At 41.8% G+C, this 25552-nt stretch overlaps 1 protein-coding gene across 6 annotated transcripts in view; it reads right to left on the bottom strand.

Moving 5' to 3' along the window:
* Positions 1–25552, bottom strand: part of NRXN3 (neurexin 3) — a 1124854-nt gene that overhangs the window by 1001896 nt on the left and 97406 nt on the right. The gene's annotated exons all lie outside the window — the stretch shown is intronic.

Here is a 25552-nt window from a genome sequence, read left to right as displayed (position 1 = left end):
CTCTTTGCAAGTAAAGGAAATTAACAAGAGGTAGAGGGTGTTAAAGACAAACAAACTTGACTTTTTCCTTGATACAACCAAAAAAAACACATTTTATTCCAGTCAAACCACTTTGTGTACATTTGTCTTCCCTATCAACAGGCTGTCTCACTCCCTAGAATCAACCCTGAGGCCACTGTCTCTTTCTCCAAAACATGCCCAGTGCCTTCAAATTCTGCTCCTCTCCTCTCAGTTTTGAGCACTGCAGTCCCCTCGGATCTCTTCTTCCTCTACATTCTGAATAGGGTGCAAGAAGTATGCAACTCTGCCATTAATGCTTATTCATCATTTCATGCACACCTGTCCTACCTCTAAAACTAGACTCTGCGGCTCTTATAAGACAGTGATGGGCCCCTATTAGGGGACAGATAAATTTATGTGGATGATGGTTAGATTGTACCCCCTGGGGAACCACCCAGAATCCAACTGAGGTGTCAGGAAGTACTGAATAGCTTAGACATCGATCCCTCAAATTGCAGTACTACATCTTCCTCCCAAACCTCCCAGCAGCTGTCCTGCAGCAGCTGTCAAGAGGTGGTTTTCTCTCCAGAGACCACAATCAAGCCCATTAGAGCTGGGGTTGCCCAGTCTAGCTCCGTGGTACTACCTGTGAAGGTGTTCAGCACACTTCACAACCATGGCCTGACTTAAGTGGTGCAAAGCGTTTACGAAGCCCAGGAGACTAGAATAAGGCAAGCATTAACACTAGCACAGAACCACAGGCGGGTTCTGTTAAAGGGCCCTCCACCAAACTGCACTGTTCTGATTGCTACCTCCCTCCTATATGCATTACCTCTAATGACTAGACAGAAAGTTACGATGCCTTTTATGAGAACGAAGTGCTATTTGCCAGGATTCAGGACAGCTCCCTTTAGTACCTCCTAAAATCTTCACTTTTCTTAACAGGCCTTTCCTTCCATCTCTCCTGCTGATTTCCCCACTTTGTCTCTCCTCTCTAAATCTGCTTTGCAATTTCTTTCTTTATTTTTTTAGTATAGTAGAAATTACACTAAACTTGGCATAAGAAAGCCTCAATTCTAGCTAGGCTTCCCCTGCCCACTAATTTCCCATTTGATTGGACATTTACTCCTTTATTTAAAAATTACTGATCAACCATGAAGTGGCATACACTATAAAAGGCAGTCAGTTTGAGTCTCTGAAAGTTCTCCCAAAATGTTTTTTTAATGTTTATTTATTGTTTTTTTTGAGAGAAAGAGACACAGAGTGTGAGTGGGGGAGGGGCAGAGAGAGGGAGACACAGAATCCGAAGCAGGCTCCAGGCTCCAAGCTGTCAGCACAGAGCCCGACGCAGGGCTCGAACCCACGAACCGTGAGATCATGACCTGAGCCGAAGTCAGACGCTTAACTGACTGAGCCACCCAGGCGCCCCATTTTTTTTTTTAATTTTCAAATGTTCTTACCTATTCAGTCATTTGGCCACTATTTCCCCAGTCAGCAAACCTGACAATTTTTAAAAACAGGAAGAGAGAAGCAAGAGCCATTTATCCATATTTTTGCCCCAGGATACATTTTCATCCAGTGACCAAGTGCATGGATATTAAGTTATCTTCAAAGTAAGTAAAATAGGCCCATACATATTTACTTAAAAATCACTCATACATTCTATTCCACAGAAAAGACAAAGGAGTTACCATCTACAGTCTCCAGGATTAAAATAAGGTCATGGATTACCAAGATTGGTTTGGGGGCTTTTTGGCAATTAATTTCCATTTCCCTGGAGTAAATGATGGGAGCCAAATAGTGACATGTTAGTACCCAAACCCTGTTCCCAAAATATTTAAGTATTAATTACATGCTTACTATGTACCTAACATTGTGCCAGATGTTTAAGGGTAGAAAAGATATTCAGAAACAGTTTCTTTTCATAGGACCTATTCACATATATCTGTACCTATATCCAAATACGCAAAATAGATGCATATATCTTTTCTCCATTTCTACCAGTAAAATAATCTTTGCTTGTTTCTTATTCTGTAGTGATCCTTTATGCAACTAGAAGAACAAGGTATTGTTAAAATTGCATTTACTATATAATGCTTTCTACTGATAATCCATGACTAAGGACTTCTATTAAAACAAATGAGCCTTAGATCAATACTATGTCTCTACATCTTACAAGAACTTTTTCTTAAGTATGAATTTTGTTTTTCTCTAACTTAAAATGAGCCCAAGGACAGGCACAGGGTGTTCTTTTATGTCTTGTAAAGCTCAGGAAATAATGAGAATAATAGCATTCCTAGTAATTCACTCATATAAACATGAAGGCATGATAAGGAAACTCTTAGCATGTGGAGAGGCATACAGAGAAAAGCAAATATTTCCAGAGAAATAAACTTATTTACAGACATATTTCGCCTTCTCAAGGAACCCAAATGCACATACTGTCTTAGCTGCTATGTTAACAACTTCTCTACTTTCATAGCCTATACTTCTTTTTCTTTGTAAACACAATTGTGTTTTACTGCATTGCCATCCAGCTGGCTTTAATGCTTTTCTCTGATTTTTCCTGTTAGGGAACAGGGTAAAGGGCACATTTTATATGCCAGTATTCCTGTTAGTTCCACATGAATCATCACAGTCCTTACAAAGAGGCCCAGTGTGGTAAAGACCTCAGGCTCAGAGCTGAGATCACTTCCCTTTCTACAATGCTGGGCAAACCTATGTTCCTGGGTTCAGAATGGCAAATAGGTTTTATGCCACTTTCCAGCCTTGATCAAATGGTAAGCTTCTGTCCTTCAAATAACTGTGAGACTGAGTCTGGACCCATACGAAACAAAAGCCCTGACTCAGTTATCTTTGTCTGCACTGGTGAGGGATGTGAAAACAGCTCACACTTCCCCAGGTACTTTTTTGTAAAGATGAAACTGGTTTCACTGAAACAATCTGCAAACAACACAGACAGGAAGGCACACTGTGGCTTGAACTTTGAGAGTATAGTGGGCAAATCCCATGGAGACCCCCAGTGATGCTCCTCCCCTCCAGCTGTTCACACTTTGTGTACTTCCCTACCCTTCAGTGTGGGTGGGACCTGGGGCTTGCTTCTAACCAAGAGAATAAGGCTGAGGTCAGAGATGTATGTTCCTCCTGTGATTATATTAATGAATATAAATATATAAAAATACTTCTTTCTTTAATGTTGGCTTCAAAAGAGCAAGTGGCTGTATTGTAAACTGCCTGTGGAAAAGGCCACATGTTGGGGAACTGTGGGAAGCTTCTAGAAGCTGAAGGCTTTAGTCCTACGACTGCAAAATGTTGAATCCTGACAACCACCATGTGAGTTTGGAAGAAGATCATGAGTCTCAGATGAGCACACAGCCCTGGCTGACACCTTCACTACTGCCTTGTGAGTCCTTAAAGCCTAGAGAACCCAACTAATCCATGCCTGGACTTAAGATTTACAGAAACTGCCAGGTAATATATGTGTTGTTTTAAGCAGTTAAGTCTGGGGTGATTTGTTTGTACCAAGAGAAAAGCTAATGCGAGGAGTTACTGGGAAATTTTGCTGGAATGTAGGTGCAACCTGAGTGCTGAGGATCTTGACACGCAGTCAAATTTTTTGTAGTTAACCATCCCGACAGTTCTCTGGGAAACACAAACCTCACTTTAAAGATGAGGAGTGTTGGGAAGAGAAGGTTCAAGAACTCTGCCCCAGTGACAAGCTGGGGTGGGGCTGACTGAAAAACCCAGGTTCCTCCCAAAACACTATATGCTGCTGGCCTGAATGCACCAAGGTATGTTGGGTCAGGCCTCTTTTACTGCAGCACTGGCTCTGTTTCATGTGACTGCTTCTCTCCACTTCAGGACCCACAAAGACAAGACACTGAGTCCAAGGAAGAAAGGAATGTGTGGTTTTAAGAAGTTAGCTCATCACATGCAACTCAGTATGTTTCAGATACCAGCAATCTGGTCTGGGGATTCTTATCATTCAGACAAGTATCAAGCTGGAAATTATTGATACTGATGATGGTAGTAGAGAGGGGTAAGATATATGAAAGATTGTTTTTTAAAAGCACCCTAAGAGCAATTAATACTTTTTGCAATGTAATTGGTTAAGTATACTACTATAAATATGTTCCTTTGGCAAATGACTTATTACACATAAGTTTATGGTTATAAAAAAAAACTACAGAGAAATTACTTTGCTCATGCATTTGGATGCACTTTTTCCCTTCCCATTGCTTACTTTCCCCCTTATTTTGCCTTATAAGAAGCTGTTCAGGGTAAAGAGAAAGAGAGGTCCTATGGCAATAGGAGCTTGCCAAGAAGCACCCATGATTACTAAACTTTTATACTAATATGCCAGGTTCAGCTGGCAAAGAGCATCTCAAAACCTAGGTTGAGTGACTTCTCCTTGGAATTACCTCTGGCACTCATGCAAAACAAGGACTACTCAACAGGCTAGGTTCTGAGTTTCCACATAAATACTCTCTCCTTCAGCTGCAGGCATTTCAATCTCCCTAATGGCTCACAGATTGTTAAAGTTCTTTTTGTCTGAGAAGCTCAGAGAATACCCCAACTAGATACCACCAGCTATGTGAGAAGTCTCTGCCGGTTATGGACATGCAGATTAAAACAAAGAGAAGCCAGGTGACCTTGCCCAAAGAATCGATGGGTGGGGTAACAGCTATAATGCATACAGGTTTCAACATTTATTCATCCAATAAACATTTACTGCAAACACTTCGGTCAATAAATTCACTCTACTGGAGAGTAGCAGTACAGATGAGTGAGCCATTGTTCACAATCTCACATTGACTCTAGTAAGGGAAATAAACTTGTCAAGGAATCATTGTAACATATGCAGCCCATTCAAGGACAAACGTGTAAGCTATGAAGTATGCCTGAGAAAAGTAGTTTCCAAGAGAGGCAGCTAGTTGGGTTTTCAAGCACGAATAAAAAGTATGCCAGGCAAACAAAATGGGGAGAGCAATTATTCCCCAACTCAGGTGACCACAGTGTAAGTTTAGCTCCCTCTCTCTAGTTGTCTGCCCAGCTGAAGGTCAAATAGTTTTACTACCCACTCCCTTAACTAGCAAAATAAACTAATTCCCACTTTGGCTGTCATGAATGGATTCCATATGTGCCTCCCAAGCACTGACCTCTCAGCCCTTGGGTGGAGTTGAGCACAGGTGGATACAGTGATCTTATGCCAGACAGCCTGGACAGGGAAACTTGGAAAATGGCCAGCTGAGCAAGGTCGAACTATACTCCTCATGAAAACACCATGAAGCCTGATCTAATTCACTGCCTCCATTTTGCATTATTCCCAACCTGAGCATTTCCTCATCATTTTCTGTGTTCAAGAAATGACCACTTCCTCTCTGCTAAGCTGTTTCTCACCACTCATTGCAAACATACCCCCAAGCCAGTAGTCACTTTGGCAGAGTGAGAGAAAAAGTCTTTGCATTCATTCAACATATGCTAGGCTTAGCAACTGTTATTTTTTTAATGAAGCCAGAGAAAATCAATCACACATAGCTAAACCAAAAAATTAATTAATTAATGAATATCTAAACAGACTTTTTTAAAAATGAAGAAAGTGAAAAGTTGTTTAAAAATATGTCTCCCACAGGGGCGCCTGGGTGGCGCAGTCGGTTAAGCGTCCGACTTCAGCCAGGTCACAATCTCGCGGTCCGTGAGTTCGAGCCCCGCGTCGGGCTCTGGGCAGATGGCTCAGAGCCTGGAGCCTGTTTCCGATTCTGTGTCTCCCTCTCTCTCTGCCCCTCCCCCGTTCATGCTCTGTCTCTCTCTGTCCCAAAAATAAATAAACGTTGAAAAAAAAAATACTTTAAAAAAAATATGTCTCCCACATATTGTTTTGGAGTTTGACGAAATGGGCAGCTTAACATTGAGAGGAAAGTGAGAGCTGGTCGTGCTTCAGCTGGAGCCCAGGGAAGCCTCATGGAGTGTGAGATGTAGCAAAGCCCTCTGGGAGGAGTCACTCACATGCCTGGGATGCACCTTCTACTCCACAGTTATTCCAGCACTTGGTCTTCTACCTTCTTTGACTCCTTCAATCCCTACTTCCACCAGCATCGTGCAATATGTAACTTTTTTATAGAATGTCTAAACTTCAGTTGCTTTGAAACTTGATGTTTTGCTTCCCTCCCTCTACTCTTCAAATTAAATGCACAACCCAAATCTTAACTGTATATGGTATGAGCCTTAGGAGCTCTCAGGAGTTAAACAGATCACCTGTCAGTTCTACTATCCCATCTTCGACAAGTTATGAAGCACTCTGCAGCAGGGAACTTTAGGCCTAAAGCCAATTCCCATAGGGAATGTTCCTAAGGGATTGATACCCAATGTCACAGTCAACTATCAGAAAAATACTTGGGTTCCTTTGCACCCATGGTAGCTAGAATTTCCAGAACAGTAAAATGCAGAGGGAGGAGAATTGGGAGATAAACCCCCCTTGAGAAGAGCAAAGGAAGCTTCCTACACCCAATGGAATCCTTACTCCAATTAGGTGCTGTTATCCACAGTTGCATGTCCCATGGGAGACACTGGGAGCCCTGAGAAACTGCACCTGTCTCTGGGAAACCGCTGCTTTAAAAGCTACACTATGGGACAGCTGGATGGCTCAGTCAGCTGAGCATCCGACTTGGGCTCAGGGCATGATCTCCCAGTTTGTGAGTTCGAGACCCACACTGGGCTTGCAGCTGTCAGCCTGTCAGCATACAGCCTGCTTCCCATCCTCTGTCCCTCTTTCTCTGCCCCTCCCCCACTTGTGTTCTTCCAAAAATAAATATTTAAAAATAAATGAAATAAAAGCTACTCTATAGCATCTCTATGCTTCCATATCCTCTGTCATTGAAGAAACTTTACATCCTCCAACTAGGGTCTGATGGCATCTTTCCATCAGTCGTGTCCCCATCTAACTGTAACAGCCATATAGTTTCTAAACTTGAATTTTCTTCTCTTCAAAATAAAGATAATATCTATATGTTCCGCTGTATTTATTGAAAAGATTAAAGGAGATATTTCCTATAGAGCCCTTAGAGCAGTGCTTGGCACTTAGCCATAATGATAAACAGAATTATACTACACACATCACATATATGAGTCTAAAAGTCTATGTTTATATATAAATATAAATTAAAATTCTATTTATAGTTAAAACTATATACCTATTTTTCTTTTTCTGAGAATCTACCAAAACACCAAATACTTTGTGTATAGCATCTCAAATGTTTACAACAATACTTCAAGGTATGTAATTATTACTTCCTTTGAAGATTTGGGGAAATGAAACTCAGAAAGCTAACGTAATTGCCCCAAGATCAACCGCCTAGTTATGGTAAAGCAGGATTTGAATGCAGGTCTATGGGGGTGCCTGAGTGGCTTCGTCGATTAAGCATCCGACTTCGGCTCAGGTCACGTTCTCACGGTTCGTGAGTTCGAGCCCCGTGTCAGGCTCTGGGCTGACAGCTCAGGGCCTGGAGCCTGCTTCGGATTCTGTGTCTCGCTCTCTCTGCCCCTCCGCTGCGTGCACTCGGTCTCTCGCATCGTCTCAAAAATAAACAAACACCGAATGCAGGTCTACCTTTGTTCTATTATACCTTTCTTTCATTACAATTAAACCCCAAAGAATTTTGCTCCCAAATATGTTCTGAGGCTATTGAAGGATGTTCTTAATGCAAAGGATCAGCAGCAAAGGGAACAGAGTTACCTTTAATCTACATTTGACCTGGCATTTTTGTTTTCATAAATTCTGACATTCACTGGCAGTAATGCTGCATTCCCTTCTACCCTTATGCCAACACATACCAACCCTCCTGCCATCACCAACTTTCACTCATTGCACTAAAGCTTATTTATAAAATTAGCCATCAGGGAGAATTTTGGACAGCACAGAAGCCTCTTCCACATGCACCAGGACCCATCTCACATGCTGCTGTTTTTGATGACTTAGCCTGATGACTGACCCTCTTTCTTCTGAGCAACCGTAACACTGTGCAAGCCTACATTTAACTTAATAATTACTACAGCTAAAGTTTATTGAGCACTTACTATGTGTCAGGCACTATTCTAAGTTCTCTCCATGCATTATCCCATGTAATCCTTACAACAATCCTAAGAGACAATAATATCATTTCCCTCATTTTTCACCTGCAGAGACTGGACTGACATTGATTCCTTGTTTGCTCCCCTTGGACTATGAGCTTTTTCAGGGTGGAGACAGTGTCCTCCTCTTCTCTTTTCACCCAGCACCTATCTGTTGGCTGGGTGCTCAGAGGCATTACCGCACTTATCCATATAAAAAACATGTAGTCAGTACAAGTTGCATTTTACTAGTGAGGAAACAGAGACTCAGAGGGACCAGGTAGCTTTCCCAGAGACAGATCACAGCTAGTCAGAAGAGCTGCTATTCAAATCCATGCTTGTCCATTCCCTTCCCCAAGACTGTCACTCATCTTACATATAAAAACAAATGCTTTTCAACTTTAAAGGATGCAAGGATATGACGAATGCTAGTGCATTTTCCATCAGGTGGCAAACTCAGGGAGATGCTTTATATGCTAGAAGAGAGATCAGGAGCCATCAAGCCACCATGTCTTCCTGAGAAGGCAGGCTCAGGCCATCCATCGTGGACAATGATACATTTATAGGAAATAAAAAGACCTCTGGGAATCACTTATTCATTGACAGTTCAGTGATTAAGAGAATGGTCATCAGGTAGGACAGATAGGAGTTCAAATCACTGTGCCTGCTTTCTCTCTGCGGGACCTGAAGCTAGTCATCTAATCCATCTATCTGAACGTCAACTTCCCTGTGTGTAAAATAAGGATAGTAACATCAGTGTGAACTGTTAGGAGATTTCCAAAGAGATAATGTACACAAAAATATATGAATGAACTCTACGTGCCATCATGTCCTTGTTATTTGATCTCTCTCCCAGGGTTTACACCAAATGCTGGCAAAAAAAAAAAAAAAAAAAAAAAAAAGTGGCCACCAACACTCATTTCTCACATATTCCTGAGAGAAGTTCCCATGAAAAGTAGCTTTTCCTTAATCCTGGTTAATTCTTCAAATGAGACCCCAATGCGTATTTACCACCAGCCACGGACTAGCTCATTAACAAAATGATTATTTTTCTTCAAACTGCTGGGTTTTATTCCCAGGGTTATCACCCAGATAAGAGTTTATAGATGGAAAACACAGTAAAGTCCAACCTCAGTTTTATTCAGAACTGACACTATCTCCTCTGGCTGAGAAATAAAAGCATTATGAGTGAAAATGTCATTGAATTCAACAAGCCAAATACCTCGGAGACAGGGATTTCCTGCACGATCCCCCTGGAAAGGAGAGCTACCCATGCATTCCCAAAGCCACCTTATTGTGCAGACAATTCCCCCTGGTTTTTTAATGGGTTTTGACTTTCACACTCTCAGCCTATTGGTAAGCCAGAAATCATTCTCTTGACTTCATTATCATCAAGAGTCCAAATACTACCTAGATTAATTCCATTTTCTGAGACACAGGATTTTTCTCAGGACATCCAGGTCTTGAGAAATATGCGTTGTAAATTGGTCAATGGGCGATGGTGGGGTTTTGATCCATTTTTGTCTTTTCGTGCAGCTGAAAGCTCACTGAATATTTTTTTTTTTTTTTTGGATATTAATTCCCTTTCCCCAGTTCATTCTAGGGTAGTAAATACACTGAAATACCTTCAATTTATATGAAACGCAAGCTGCCAAAGTTCCAAATGTGCTATTTCTGTGATCTAAACTATTTGGTTATTAGTACTTTGAAAAGCAAAGGAAGGGGCGCCTGGGTGGCGCAGTCGGTTAAGCGTCCGACTTCAGCCAGGTCACGATCTCACGGTCCCTGAGTTCGAGCCCCACGTCGGGCTCTGGGCTGATGGCTCAGAGCCTGGAGCCTGTTTCCGATTCTGTGTCTCCCTCTCTCTCTGACCCTCCCCCGTTCATGCTCTGTCTCTCTCTGTCCCAAAAATAAATAAACGTTGAAAAAAAAAAAAAAAAAAACGAAAAGCAAAGGAAATAGATGTGAATAGCCAAGACCTTTTAGAACCAGGTATTTTTCCTACTCTTTCCAAGCCTGATACCTCCTACCTCCTCATGCTCACTCACTTCCCCCTCAGAAAACTCTAACCCTCTCCACTTTCACAAATACACTTGTTTTATGTATCTACGTATGTATGTATGTAATCTCTACACCCAACATGGGGCTCAAACTCACAACCCGGAGATCAAGGGTCGCATGCTCTTCCGACTGACCCAACCAGGTGCCCTAACATTTGTTTTAATCTTTTTTAAATGTTTAATTCTGGGGTGGGGGAGAGGCAGAGAGAGAGGGAGACACAGAATCTGAAGCAGGCTCCAGCTGTCAGCACAGAGCCTGACATAGGGCTTGAACTCATGAACCGCGAAATCATGACCTGAGTTGAAGTAGGACACTTAACTGCCTGAGCCACCCAGGTGCCCCTTGTTTTAATCTTACGCACTACTCTAAGGGCTTATGGGAACAGTTTATTAGACCGAATTTCACCATTAAATAATTACACATAATCTTCACCATATGGAACCATAAAATACAGCAGAGATGGTTCCTACAAGCCTGAAAGGGACGGACTGATGACCCTGAAAACAACAGCAAATCAAAGTCCAAATGCCTTAGACTAGTCCCGATCTACCTTGCCAGATGTGTGTCCAATTCCTGCCCTACATAGAAATCCATTAATTACCAACACATCACCGGCCTTTTCTCCTCTGTGTCATTGTTTTTGCAATTCCCCCTATATGGAACATCTTTTCTCTTTGATTTGGCAGAAGGAAGAGAGCATCCATTCCTTCACTATATATTAAGCACCTACTTTGCGCCGGATACTTAGGATATACCAGTGAATACACATCTCTACCCTCTAAAAACTGGATGGTATACTGATTAAGAGTGCTAGCTCTAGAGATCCACATTGCCTGAGGTAGAATCCTGGCCTTGCTCTGAATGGCCTGTGTGATCTTGCACAAGCTGCTTATACTTTCTGTGCTTTAGTTTCTTCTTTGTAAAATGGGGATATGAATGATATGTATCTTCTAGAAATTCTGTGGGCTTTAAATGAATTAACAGCAGCCATGGGCAAGAGTTAGAAGACAGTAAGTAAACACTCAATAATTAAGCTATTATCATAGTTAACTCCACTTATCTAGGTCCTACAGCTTTCTTTCAAGACTGGCCCAAATTTCTACTCCTCTGTGAAGCTTTGCCTTGACTGCTTCAGCCCAGAGATTGCTAGCCTCCTTTCTTTCAACACTTATTCACTGGATGGAAATAGGATTTAACTTCCATGTCACCACTTATCAATAAATAATGACTGCCTAGAAGTCAGGGTTAAAAACCAATATGAGGCCAATTCCAGAATCTCCAGGGGGGAAAAATTATACGTAAAGATCAATGAGTGATGTGTGACATAAATTAGGAAAAGTAACATGTCAGTGTTCAGCTATATATTTGAGTAACTAAAATTATGCTCCCTTCTTCTTCCCATAATGTTATGGTTATATTTGGATACATTATTTAATTTCTGAGCCCCAGTTTTCTCATTTGTAAAAGATATTTTTAAGAATAACATCTCAGGGGGCGCCTGGGTGGCCCAGTCAGTTAAGCATCTGACTTCAGCTCAGGTCATGATCTCACAGTTCATGAGTTTGAGCCCCACATCAGCACCTGCCTGGCATTCTCTCTTTCTCTCCATCTCTCTCTGCCCCTGCCCCACTTGCAAGTGCCTCCCACCCCCACCTCTCACAATAAATAAACTTTCAAAATTTTTAAAAATTAAAAAAAAAGAATAATATCTCTCAGTACCATTAGGGATGTCAATGAGATGTTGCATATGAAACACCTACTTAGAAGCTGGCACAGAGTAAGAACTTACTTTTGTTGTTATTATTATTATTAGCTACTATCACCAACCAGTACCACCACCAAGTGGGCACTATTTACGTGATGCCTGACATGTGTGAGAATTTTTTTAATATGAAATTTATTGTCAGATTGGTTTCCATACAACACCCAGTGCTCATCCCCAACAGGTGCCCTCCTCAATACCCATCACCCACCCTCCCGTGTGTGAGAATTTTTAATGCATTGCCCCATCTCCCAGGCAGTGACCCTCCAGCACCCAACACCTGCTCTGGTGGAATAGGTCCTCAGTGTGCACCTGTGATGCAGGTGAGGCTGGTTGTGAGAATGTCTTTTCTCCCACATCCAGCTGAGGAAAGTCAAAGCTAGCAGGTGAATGAATTGCTGAAAGGCCTCTTTCTTGAGCCAGCACTCCTTCTTTGCTGAGACACGGAGAGCAAAATGAAAGAAGACAAAATATCAGATGGGTTTTTCCTCAAGGGGAAATCCATGGCAATTCCTCTTTGCGAGGGAGGCCACCCTTCAGCGAAGCTAAGGATTTGCATCCCACCGCTGCAGGCTTTGTGCTAAATATGCTGAAAGAAAGCAAAGAGGGACAGAGTGACAAAGTAACCCCTGGAGGTGGAAGAAGGAGTGGGGGGAAGTAGTGGAGCTTTCTCCGTATTTTATTTTATGCTCACATTTAACAGGACTGTGCTGCTATGAGACCGGTTGAGACACCGTAAGAAAGAAAAAAGGATGCCATTGTCCCAAGGCGAAATGCAACAGCACAGCTACTGAACTACATGAGAGAACAGTATGGAACTGCCTTTTGCAGCCACACCAGAGGCCAAGAAAAGGCCGCAATACACCATCCACCAGAAGAGGATAAAGGACACATTTGGCCATTTTTCCCAAGAAAGGCCATTTTTTTCTCTCTGTATCTTCAGTAAAGCAGCAGATTTGGGGTTTATAGAGGCTCAAGTCTGGGAAGTACCACTCTCAGCAGTGATTAGTTTATGCGTGCCCTGGTTGGTTTTCTTTTTTTAATTTTTTTCAATCTTTATTTAAGAGAGAGACAGAGCGTATGCACAAATGGGGGAGGGGCAGAGAGAGGGAGAGAGAGAATTCCAGGCAGGCTCCACACTGTCAGGGAGGAGCCTGATGCAGGGCTCAAACTCATGAACCATGAGATCATGACCTGAGCCAAAATCAAGAGTTGGGTGCTTAACCGACTGAGCCTCCCAGGTGCCTCATTTTTTTTTTAATTTTTTAATCTTTATTTATTTTGAGAGAGAGATTGCACACATGTGCAAGCAGAGGAAGAAGCAGAGAGAGGGAGAAAGAATGGATGGTTTCTGAGTCCCTTTCTCACATTTCTAAAGCATGCTTACTGCACTTCTGCAGCACTACTTTATTTCAGATTTGCTGTTCAGAATAGTCCCCTTATTTGCACAAGCTCACTGTTCATTATCCAGATGAAAAATCCAAGGCTCAGACGCATTAATTGACCTGAGATTACACAAGTATGAAGTAGCAAACAGGTGTAAGATCACTGAATTCAAGCCTGCTGCTGCTTCACAAGGCCATTATTGTTTCTGCAGAGCCCTGATCTACAAGAGACGACTTTGTTCCCCAAAGGTACACCAATTCCTGACACATCTAAGACTAGGCAGAGAGGGAGCAAGAATGCGGTGCTTTCCTGAGAGCAATTATCATCAGAAACTATCATAGGATTTTTCAATTAGTGTCTACTAAAATTCTAGTAGTGTACTTTTATTTTGAAATAAACATTTTACTTAGGAATAATATTAAATTTGCAGAAAAGTGGCAAATCTAGTACAGACAGTTCTCATATGCCCTTCACCCAGTTTCACTCAACATGAACATCTTACATAATCATGCTGCATTTGTCAAAACTGAGAAATTAACACTGGCCCATTACCATTAACTAAACTTCAGACTTATCCAGATTTTGCCAATTTCTGCTAATGTCCTCCTTCTGTTCCAAGAAGCAACCCAGGATACCACATTGCATTCAGAATTCCACTACATTTATCACATTGTCCGGCGATCATCCCTGGTGCCTCCTTAACCTTAAGAGTTTCAGTATTTTGAAAACAGACCCCATATCCTTCCTGATGCCCACCTTTGCTCAGCACATTGGAGGTACACAACATTCATTGATTAATCTAGCCACCCAAAAATCCCATTTTAATCACCATTATGAAAATCTGGATACTCAGTCTTAAAATACTGGCATATTTTTTAAAAAGATTGAGGGAAGCATGTTCAAAAAGGAGTAACAATTTCTGCTGACACTACAAAGCTTGTTATTCAAATTCAGAGTAAATAACAAAATATAACACATCAGCTGGGAGGAGAAAACAGTCCGTTAAACACTCCCAACAGCACCAGGTTTCCCTTCTACCAAATCTGATAAGCCTTCCACCATATCCAATGATCCACCAAATGAGAAATTAAAGAAGAAGAATAGGAGTTGTAAGAACTTGGAAGAAATGTAAATAAAATTTTAATCAGTCTATTGCATGGACCAGAGTTGGTAGCACACCGTTAAATATTCTCATCCTGGAGCTGGTATCTATATATAGCAGTTAATTGTGCAAATTCCCCAGTTCCTCAATGCCATGATTCCAAACCAGCTGTTAAGTACAGCTGGGTTTTTTTTTTTCCCTAAACAAAGGCAGTTTTTTAAAGTGGAAGCAAGGGAGAAATGGAATAAATGATTTAAACAAGCAAATACAACCAAACTTTCATTCTGTGATAAACCATTTTGAAGTGCTAAAAATATGGCAATAGTTTCCCTTGGATATTATGCTTCCCACACAAAATACATAAATGTTGTCTTGAGTAGCTCTAAATGGTTTGGGGTAAATAATTCAGTGGGAAAGAGAATGCCCTTAATATTATTTTAGTTGCTCTAAGCAGTCTTGTAAGAAATAGCTCTCATAATTTTCATGTCCAAAAAACATCATGCAAATGCCTAAAGCAACCTATATTTTTCAGTTGGAGGTATTTTATCCTCTCATTATCATTCTCTTGAGTGATCACTGTTTGCCTAGGAGTCTATAATAAACACACGCATATGTAGACAATTAAACACAGACACACATAGAGTGGCACAGAGACGGGTAGACAAAGATAAAGTTTTTGAGGCTAGTACTATTCATTTGGTAACCCAAGAGCATCTGGTATAGTATACTCAAATACTTGAATAAGGAAGGAAGTAAAGCCGGTGTATTTCAGGTTGGTAGGGTATGGTCACCTTTGCCTTATTCCCTCCCTTAAACATCAATGAAATCTACTCAACGAAGGAGTCTTATACCTAGAGCTGCCACACTGTTGTTATTTCCTCCAAAGGGAAAACCTGCAAGTTCACTGGACATGTCTAGCAGCCACCAGAATCCCAAAACCATTTCTTTTAATCTGTAAAATTTAAATAATACCTCTCTTAAAAGTTGATTAAAAAAAAAATCAACGAGCTCATTCATTCATCCACTAAACAACTATTAATTATTTATCTAATATGTTCCAGATAAGAAGTAAAGATAGAAAGCAAGAACAGGGAACAATCTCTTCCCTGACAGGATCCACAGACTGTGAGGCTCCTCATAAAGGCATCAATTAAAGAAGGACATTGAAACAGGGGTTCTAAGAACTCGCGTGCATTGGAATTACAAGCACACTGAGTAAAACATGTATTTCTGGGTTCCACCCCCCGAGTCTCTGGTTCATTAGGCCTCGAGTGGAGTGGAAGAATTTGCACTGCTAACACATTCTCAGGTGATGCTAATGCTAGTGTGAAGATCATATAGAACCACTGCATTAACAGGCATAGAATTATGATTTTAACAAGTGTTGCAATGGAGAAATATGTGGAACTTAGAGAACTCTAACACGGGGATTTGATCTGATTAAGGGAGTTAGAGATGGCTTCCCAAAGCCAATGAACCTAAATCTGAGTTTGTGTAGGAAAAAATAAGAGGGTGAAGAAGAAAATTCTAGGTATTAGGAACAGCATGTGCAAAGGCCCTGTGGGGAGAAGGAACAGGGCACGAATTAATGACTGAAGGAACACCGATGTGGCCTGGCGTGCAGAAAATGGGGGCAATGCCCAGGACCAGGACTGTAGAGAGACGCAGGGCCTTGTAGGTTTGCAGTAGTTACAACTTCCTCTGTGAGGCTTGGACGGCCAAGGAAGGCTGGTGAGCAACAGGGTGAATGATTCTCTGAAAAGTTGATTCTGACTTCCTCTGTTGAATGAATCAGTGTATACAGCCCCTTTCCAGCCCTTTCCAGAGTCTACCACACCATCAGTGCTGAATTTCTCTTACGTGGATCCTGGCTCTGCCAGTTACAGCCTACGTGGGTTACACACAATTCTAAGTGTCATCTGTAGAATGCTGATGATAATTCTTTTCTAGTAAGTTTTGGGAGGACTGACGAAATTTATCAAGTATGTAGGTATTTAGACCCATGTCTGGCACAGTAAACACTCAATTTTTAGTTGCCATTATCATCATTATTCACTGAGAACATTTTAAAAAAATGCTGTATCCACAGGGGCAGGAGAAAATACATTTAACTTTCTTAAAAGCCCTTTCAGGTAACATATCTTACTGTAATGGTGACAATGGCTTACACCACAAAGGAAGACAGTGGACTCTCTAAATAGCCCAAAACCCAAACAGTTTCAGCATCCATGAAATGAAGAACTTGATGGCAGAAATCTATAGAACTCCCCTTTCCAACCCCAAACATAAGCTCCAAAGATAGAGAATTATGTTTCTGTTATCATAGGTATACATGTATAGGGAAAATCACAGTATATACAGGGTTCAGTACTACCTAGGATTTCAGGCATCTGCTGAGATGGAGGGCGGGTCTTGGAACAGATTTCCCATGGATAAGGGAAATAACTATATTTTAGCCCACTTGGGCTCCTATAACAAAGATATCATAGATTTGGTAGCTTAAACAACAAACACTTATTTTTACAGTTTATTTTATAGTTTTCAAGACTGGGAAGTCCAAGATCAAGGTACCAACACATTCAGTATCTGGCAAGAGCCGGCTTCATGCTTTGTGGACAGCCATCTTCTCACTGTGTCCTCAGAAGGCAGAAGAGGTGAGGGAGCTCTCTGGGGTCCCTTTCATAAGGCCACCAATCCCATTCATGGGGGTTCCATCTACATGACCTCATTGTCTCCCAAAGACCCCAACTCCTATCTCATGGGTTTAAAGATTAGGATTTCAACACATGACTTTGGGGAGGACCCAGTCAGTACCTAACACAACCTATTTCCTGTCCATTGCTTCTCAAACTTTAAGATGTATATGAATAACCTGACTATCCTGTTAAACTATATAACACAACTGAATAGGTCTTGGGTGGGGCCCAGATTTTGCATTTCTAACACATTTCTAACAAGGTACTGCTGTGGCTCCAGGAGGTCACACTGTTGGGCAAGGTCCTTATCCATGAAGAAGCTTCCATGGCACCCTCCTCACTCACTTCCCACTCCCGTCCCCTTCACAGCAGGCACACACTCCCCAGGAAGCAGCCAGCATTAGAGGAAGAGCAAGGAGAGCCCTTAATTGGGGGGGGGGGGGGTGGCAGGACCACATGTGCCCAGGACTTAATGAGACACTCAGAGCCACTTCACCCACTTTTGGGAGCTTAATGTGGTCTAATAATTGTGATTTTAGATTAGCACTGGTTGCGAAAACAGACTGACATGAGACACAACCCACAGGAAATAGAGGGGTGAGGAAGGAGGAGGCACCAGCAGGGACAGGGGGAGAAACAATAGAAACACAGCAGCCAGACTCTCCCCTGAGCTAGCCCATCCCCAAATTCGCATCATCACAGTGGAGGCAACCTTATAATTAATTAACTGTAAAGGGAATTTATCCCCATGTGAAAAAATGCACTCTGCTTCCTTCACTCCAAACACCAGGGATGCCTTGGAGGGCAGCTGACTTTCTTTACTACCTTGAACTCTTCAGATTACACCAAGTGTATCTGGAATCCCTGTTTACAGCTTCTTCTGAGTCATAGAGACCACAGTGGAGACATTAACTGTGAAATTGTAAACGATGTATACTTAAAAAAAGGTGGAGATGCTTGAATATAACTAGTATTCTAGCCAAAGCTGAGTATTTCCCTTTTTTTAAGAGGCTTCAGAGAACCTAAATGCTCTTACTGTGTCTTCTCATGCTAAGCTGCATGACAAAAGTCTCTCCCCCCCCCACCCACCCCCTTTAGTGGAAATTATGCCTGTCATTCTTAATGTTGACTTAATGTATTTTCAATTTTGTAAAACAATCATGATGGGATTCTGGAAAACTGTTCCTCTGGGTCCCTGAGTAATGAGCTGTCAAAGGGAAATTGGAGGAAGGGTCAGCCAGCACTGGTTACTTGAGCTCTGAGAACTCTGGCCCTCAGAGAGAGAGGAAACACCCCAAGACTCTAAAGTCTTTGGCCTTCGCTAACAGGAAGAAATATGAAAATACCATGAGGTGACTGCAAAAGGTGCTTTGGGATTTTACCTATACAAGTGCCCTGATGGTGAAGGCTAGCATGAGTAGCCAGGTTCTAACAGCAGGGATGGTGAGTTTAAGGACGGGGCCCCTGCCCTTTCTTGGTAGAGGGTGGCCAAAGGGAATTGAGCAGGGGAAAATTTTGCTTTTCTTTGTGTAACTTCTCTGGGTATCTCAGGCCTTGTTTTTATCCAGCTTCCTCTATCACCTTATCACTGTAGCTTTGAAAATATCAGATCAGCATATTACCCTTTAAAGACGTGGAAAAGACACCCCAGCTCACCCAACCTCCCAATTTGGCTGCTTTTCATCCAGGATCACAAGAGATATCAAGCATAGGAAGGTCACCTATCCATCACCATCTGAGACTTCCTCTAATCTTGAAGCTCCTGCGATTGGTCCTTCTGGACGTAAGGGAATGTGTGCTCATTCATGGACCCAGAATACGTCAGCAATATCTACTATGTAAATGTTTAAGACTAAAGGTGTCATTCTGCAGCGTAGAAACCTCGTGAGCCGCCTAAAAGATAGGCCGTATCACAACATATAAAGAGACCCTGCTGACTGGAAGATAATGAGAAATGTAGACAACCTCGAGGCAGAATGCCATCTGCTCTTGAGGGTACACAGACAGACAAGCAGAGAAGAAAGCTTAGAACAATATGGAATAAAACTGACCTTCATGAAGAATGACCCAACCTGAAACATTGACCTATAAATGTTCTCCAGGCCAACCAAAGCGTGAGGGCCAGGTAGAAGAGGTAGCATTAACAAGAGCTGGATTCAGGATGCCTTCCAGGATGACATTCCAGACAAGGAATCCCTCTGATGCACTTACAAAGATGCCATTCTCAAACAAAGACCAAGGACCAGGCAGGGTTTTAGAGGCTGAAATACCTAGAGATCAGTAATTCAGTCTAATATTAGGCTAGAGAAGATTATGTGAGGGGCTCATACCTACAGAAGACTTTCTGGACAGGAAAGGCAAACCCCAGGAACAGCACCTACACAACACTTACTGGAAAATGAACATGCAGGAGTTTGGTGTCATGCAGGTATGTTACTGGTAGTCCCTGACCAGCTCCTGGGCCTGAAGGCACAGATAGTTGGGGGAGAAAAGAAGGGAAACCCAGAAAGACAGAACCCTAGGGGGATGGGATTTGGATGCTTCTGCCTCCTTCCTTCTTAGGCACCCTCTCCCAAACTATCCCCACATTCCCACTACGATAAAGAGGAAGGCACACTGGGATTACAAATGAATGAAACAAATGAAATTAACAAAATAAATTAATAACTCTGATTTTCCCAGATCATCAGCCTCAGACTTGAACTTTTTTTTTTAAAGAAGTACACTCTCTTCTTTGTATTTCTTGGACTACAAAGGACTATACCCACAGGCAACTGGAACAAACAAGGTGTCTAAACAACCAGCAAACTCTTAAATCAAAACTTCACAAAAATGAAATGAGAAATCTGAGACCCTGGATGAAGGGCACAGAAGGTGAAATGAACATAAAAGCTTTTCTTAATAATAGTGCTAGGCAATCCACAGGTATCATTTGGGGCAAAGCAAGGAGTTCTAATTGGCTGATTAGACTGGATTTGTTTCTCATTTGTCAACTTAGAATCAATAATTTCTGTGCATTTCTAGAGCTATCTCTTTACCACAGGTCCCACGTCCATCCATCAGGAGGCCCACGGTAGAGCCAGGGAGAATTCACTACTCAGCCCATTTGACAATTTAATTGGTTCACTTCCTCAGGAAATTATTTTTCTCCTCATCTCTAAGTTTCTAAGAGAAATCAGCAAAATGTGGCCTCTCTTATTTAGGATTTTGTGAGAAAGGAGCATCCAACTCTACCCAACAGAAGGCATTCCTGAGTTAGGTGGCTATGCCTTACACACTGTCTTTCACGTGAGCAGAGTTAAAAGCTGGGATTTGAGGAAGCTCTACCCACCTGTTCAGTAGGTTTGGTTCTACTGTGGTATCTGATAGACCCAGCATAGCCACTTTGGAGGAAAGTGCTGAGGGCCAACGTTAGTTATAGTTACAGCTGCTCCAGCCACAGAATTTGTATTTTCACATTTTAGCTGAATTCCAATGATTGGATTAACTTTCTCCAAGAACAGCTAAGTCCTTGCTTGGCTCTCTCCCTCACCTCCCATACCTGAATCATCAACACGTTCTGCCATTTCTAAACCCAAATCTTTCCAATCTGCTCACTTATTTCTCTCCCTGCTGCCACTGTCTCTTTACTGAATCCCTTCTGATTTTCTGCTTGCTGACCCTCTCTTGTCCTATATGGACACTGTAATCAAGATGGTCACTTGAAAAGAAATCTCATTTCATATCAATCCTTTGTTTAAACCTTTCAATGGTTCCTCCTTGAAGATGAGACCCCTAACTTGCTCATTCCTGACTTTGGGTTTGTGACCATATTACTGTCTTTGTCCCGAATGCTCCCTACTACTCTAGCCCCTACCCATGGCTAAGTCCTACCAGACTTCATTCATTCCTCACTTTATATCCAGGTAGCCCTGCCCTGACACCTGGATTCCCCTATGGTAACACTGTCACACTTGCAAGGTCTGTAAAGAACAGAGCTCTGTCTTATTCAGTTATATATACCTTGAATCTGACCTAGCACCCAGCACAGAGTAGGTACTCAATAAACATTTGTGATATGGAATTAAACTGGAAAAAGGGAGAGGGAAGACAGAATGAATAATAGCCCTCACCCACACCTCCCCCAGAATAGGCACTTTATCTAATCATTTCACCAGTTCTCAGGAGCTCTTTGCCATGGAAAATGAAAGTGCTTAAATACGTACATTTATAATAGAAATGTGACTGATTCCCAAACACACTGGGAAAAAGTCCCATAATGAACAAAGGCTTTAAAGCAAGGTATAGGGGAAAGAAGCAGGCCTGGACTAAGAGAGGCTGACGGCACGAGAATGGTGTCAGGAGATTTCTGAGAAGTTGCAACTAAAATGATGGTTATCACATAAAAAGTAAAGGGGTTCCCAGAAGTAGTATTAAGCCTGGATGCAATGCCATATCCTACAGAAATTGTCGGGAAAAGAAAAACTATAAGCTCAGAGACTATAAAGGAGAGAAGCAGAGGGTTCTGAGTTCAAATAAATAGGAATTGGCGGGGGGTGGAGGGCAGGGATCAACTTCTCCAAGGATAAAGAAAGAGATGCTCTGTAAACACCACCAAAGTACATAAAATTAGGGCCAGAAAAATCTGGTTGTATCTTTGCAGCCACATGGCCTCATCAGATCACTAAAGCTCATTGTGCCTTGGTTTCTTGGTAAGAAAATGGGGAGGGCAAAGGAACTAACATTACCGAATATCTCCCTTGTGTATGTTATTTCATTTTACCAACCTAAAAAGTAGATTGACGATACCCATATCATAAATCAGAAAGTTGGGCTTAAGGAGGTTAGGAAAATGAATGACATTCACATGAGGATTTGAGTTCAAATCTGTTGGTCTCTGACGTTTACACACAACACTAGCCAGAGATTCAATATGGTGGAGTGTGGGGCATGGGACTCTCAACGCCTAGGTCTGACTCTGCTGTTTATGAGTTTTGGGTCTTGGAAACTCAACATCTCTGGCACTTAGCTTTCTTCTTCTCTGAAATGGGACTGCCCACACCTTTTCTGGTTTTCTACCTATTCCTTACAAGACAGACATAACTAGAGTTTAACATCTGGGGATCATGACATGGGACAATGAGATTTGCCTATTTGTGTGTAAGTCAAGGTCTGGCTTCTTCAATCATATTTTTGTCATAGTCTTAACAACTCTGTCAACACATTACTTGGAAAATGTGTTGAAAAGGCATTACTCTTGGGAAATGTGCTCCCCCACACCCCTTCTAAGGTCATCCAGTACAATTGCACAGGGTGTTATGAATTTCCTCTGTGTTCCAGGACTCCCACTTTGACAAATCAACACACTCATAGAGGCCTTGTAAAGTCAACAAAGAGTTTTATCTTTCTAAGGTTAACAAAGTCGTGAGGTTTTGTCCCCAGAGTAGCTCCATTGTAAGAACTCATCCTACTAAAGGTCAACACACAGATTTAGATGCTCTAGGCAAAGGGCACTCCTTTGTGAAATTTATAAAGGTCTCTGCATGTTCTCACTTAAAGCAATCCAACATGAAATGACCAAGTCTCCTGGAAATCCTATGGCACAGAGACAATGCCACCACCAACCTACATCATTTCTGACCCCATTAGAAACCAATGTTCATTAATATGGGCAAAAATCTGCTTACAGCTTAAAGGACTTCAGCACCCTTTTAACCTAATCAGCATTAAACATCCTTGCATTTTCTCTAATATGCCAGGACCTGTGGTTTGAGCTGTCACAATCAGAGCCTATCAATACCATTCCTTTTCCAAAATGCACTTCATCCCCCTTTCATAAATCAGTGTCCTAGTTTAAGTGGGAATAAACTAACATTGATTGAGATACTATGCATATTAAATACATTAGTGCATTTAATCTTGTTTAAGCCTTGCAATCCCCATGAGGTATTTGCAGTAATCTTTACCTTACAAGGAAGGAACTGAGGTTCAGAGAGGTTAAGGGAGTCTTGGAACTATAATCTGAGCCCAGTTCGAACTAACTCAAAATTTTTGCTATTTTCACTTTGTCACACACATTCCTGGAAAATAAATATGCCTTAATCTGAACAGAATCAATTTTTGGTATGCAACAAGGAGCTATCAAGTGCCCATCACTCTGGATTTGATGAAACATCCAAAATAAAAATGGAAAAATTGATCCATTCAGCATACGGGATAAAAGAAAGAACTGTGTGTGGCACCATGCCCTGTATAGTCTATACAATAAGGACACAAAGGCAGAGAGCTCCTGATAAGCATGGATACAATGGAAATAATGCTATCTTGTGAGAAAACAATTATAAATTAATACACAAAGACTTACTGCAGAGACAGACCAAGGAGATCAAAGAAACAGAATGTTTCCCAGTCTACTGAACTCCATGATAATATTACGGAGGGTATTTATGTACCTAAAGAAAAGATGTGTCAATCATAAAGGGAGATAGTCAGCAATCGTAGATTGAGGGGGTGAAGGCAGAGTGAGGAAAGCAGGTTTTGATGGGCCCTCTCTCTCTGCAGGAGTCAGCACCTTGATTAGGGGACTGAGCATTGTGGTGCTACTGACAAAGTGAAGAAAGCAGGGACAGCAGCAACAAGCTGTCTCAGCTGAGGAAAATGGCTCAAGATGATCTACACTCCTCCTTTTTCCTGATTCCAAGTCACCAAGCAACTTTCTGATTTGCATTTAACTTCTCTATAGAAAGAAATTACAAATAAAACGCAAGTCATGTGGGGAGCCTGGGTAGCTCAGGTGGTTGGGTGTCCAACTTCGGCTCAGGTCATGATCTCATGATTCGTGGGTTCAAGTCCCGTATCAGGCTCTGTGCTGACAGCTCAGAGTCGGGAGACTGCTTCCGGTTCTGTGTCTGCCTCTCTCTGCCCCTCCCCTACTTGCACTCTGTCTCTCTCAAAAATAAATAAACATAAGAAATTTTTTTAAAAATGCAAGTCATGCTGACAGAGAGCTTCGGTCTGAGATTTTATTTCTTACTATACTTTAGTAAACTGACACTATGGTTGTTTACATCAATCTCTCGGAGTATGACTAATGTGGGTTCATACCTGGGAGGCAAAGCCACTCTTAATGCGCTGACCAATACTGCTGATCAGAATCAGGGTTCCGACTCTTCAGGGTTGCAGGCTGGGCTGAAGCCATAACGACCTCATCATGATAAGGCATCCTGTGGCTGCCTGCATTCCCCAAGTAGCCCTTTTCTACATGATGCCTCAGTATCTCCATGTGTACCTTCCATTCAAACTACAGGCCTCTGCATATTCATAGCAGCTTACAAGGACAGAAATTACCTTAGAGAAGGGACTTACCTCCATATGGTGTCATGGAAGATGTATGGGAATTAATATTAAGAGATTTGAGCTCATTAAGCAACATCTGTGCCAGTAATCAATTGTATGACAGTAGAAAAGCCACACCTCCCCAAGCCTAAAAACCCACATCTGTAAAATGGAGAAAGTAATGTCACCAAAATGAAGCCCTTCAAGATTTTTCCCCTTTTAAATAAGCCGCTATACAAAAATGTATGAAACACAGACCACTGAAATTCTTTTTCTCCAAAACCCACAAAACCGTATTTCAGGACCATAAGATGCCAGTCTGGTGTGTGCCATCTGCCAGCTAAGTGACCTTGGGCAAGCTGAGAAACTTCTGGGGTATTTGTTACTTTTTCTATAAAAAAAAATTTTACCAGCTTATGTAGAAAGCCATTCTTAGCTCTGATGTTTTGAATCTAAAGCCACCAGGATTTCATTGTCCAGAATAGAGTATTCTTCCTCCCTCCCTCCCTCCCTTCCTTCCTTCCTTTCTTTCTTTTTGTGCTTAAATAAAGGTCTCTCCAAACTATCCCCTCTCTGGTTCTCAAAGCAATCTTAACAAAGCTTAAATCTGACCATGTTACACACTGGCTAAGAAGGCTTCCATCAAAAGACCCCTCCGGTGTCTCCAGAATAAAGACAAACATTTTCCGCTTGTCATACAAGGTCCTCCACGGTGTTGCTCTTGTCTTCTTTCTCTTTGGTTCCTCTCTCCTCCAAAGGCACACTTTGTGCTTAAGTCTAACTAAACAGTATTCAGTAAGGATAGTTACCAAATATCCAGCATTGATTCCTTGATGTGATACGGATTCCCTTTGGTGTTGACTGTGAAATACAGAGTTAAAAATGTCAGGTAAGCAGTTGGATATGTGTGTCTGCAGCTCATGGGAAATTCGGGTTGTAGAAATAAAATTTGGAGTCAGCCAATGTTGATCCATACAAGTGGAGGCAATCGCTTAAAATTAGTGGATATGTGAAGAACAGAGTAACAGACTGGTGAGGGAATGCTGATTAAATAAACACCAGCATTTAAAGACTTTCCCCTGTTTAGCCTGATGCACAAAAAACTCTAAAATGTGAACACTAGAC

This window comes from Lynx canadensis, chromosome B3, assembly GCF_007474595.2.
Source record: "Lynx canadensis isolate LIC74 chromosome B3, mLynCan4.pri.v2, whole genome shotgun sequence".
Classification (NCBI taxonomy): domain Eukaryota; kingdom Metazoa; phylum Chordata; class Mammalia; order Carnivora; family Felidae; genus Lynx; species Lynx canadensis.
The sequence above is the reverse complement of the archived record's forward strand: the minus strand, read 5'-3'. Positions and strand labels throughout refer to the sequence as shown.